Genomic DNA, 1,108 nt, shown 5'->3' on the forward strand with positions numbered 1-1,108 from the left:
CCCACCGCCAGATTCCAGCACCACTTCGTGGTGTTTTAAGGCTAATCCGTTCTTTTCATCGGTCTAAAAATGGCACGTGTGAAAACGCGCCCAGACTGCCTGTAGATCAGAATTTGATGTCCTGAAGCGTTCAAAGGTACTTTCTTTTCGGAAACGTCGTCATTTTTCGTCCATCGGTTGACCACGGCTCAGTATTAGCTGTTGAGCCGACGCTGCGGCCCTGACGAGGCAGCAACGCCTGGCGTTGAGGCTTTTTAAACTAAAATTTGCGAGTATGCATGCTCAAAATTACGTCACGTAACTTTTATTGTTAGCCGATTCAAATGTTCATAGGTAATAATTTCAGAGCCGTTGTCACTTTCGTCCACCGGTGGACCATGACGAAAAGCTAACCACTAAGCTAGCGCTCCGCGGACTATGGAGACTGCAACGTCTGGTATCGAAGCTGTGTTGCTAAGATTTGCGAGCACGCGTGTTAAAAACTACGTCATATAAATTGTGCCACTAATCGATTCTTACTGAATGTTGAACATTTCCAGACAAACATGGCGTGGTGATATTAATACACATTGTTGGCTACTCGATCTACAATTAAAATCTTCACCCTCAAATTACGATCAAACATATCGATCTACAATTTACCTTCGCGATGTCCTCAATGTCTAAAGAACGCAGATAAAACATTATAAGAAAGCTTCTGAAGTCCATCAGCTTAAAAAGAGTCAACTAAGCCATTGCAAATCAAGCGTACCGGTGATATATTCCGTGCGTCATTAAACGCCTGATTTCTGCAGTATATTGACCTTACCACGTGCTCGCGTGGGAATCAAATCAACTTATCCCCCCCCCCTTCGAAAGTTTTTTTTCCAGAATGATTTCCGAACGACGTGGCGCAGCTGCGCAATGCTTTGCATAGCTATAGACAATTGAATAGCGGATCGTTAAGCATGACAAAATTTAGATGTACTTTGTAAGGTCGCTGACCTATGGCAGGTCAAGTCAGGCCATGGTTCAGAGAAGCCAGCTTCTAGGAATCGTTCAGGTCTGATACAATATGGAGTGTCAAGACAAGGCCATACATCTCTGAGATGCCTTCTTAGGCAACACA

This window comes from Pollicipes pollicipes, unplaced genomic scaffold (genome assembly GCF_011947565.3).
Source record: "Pollicipes pollicipes isolate AB1234 unplaced genomic scaffold, Ppol_2.1 Scaffold_7261;HRSCAF=8764_pilon_pilon_pilon, whole genome shotgun sequence".
In the NCBI taxonomy this organism is placed as follows: domain Eukaryota; kingdom Metazoa; phylum Arthropoda; class Thecostraca; order Pollicipedomorpha; family Pollicipedidae; genus Pollicipes; species Pollicipes pollicipes.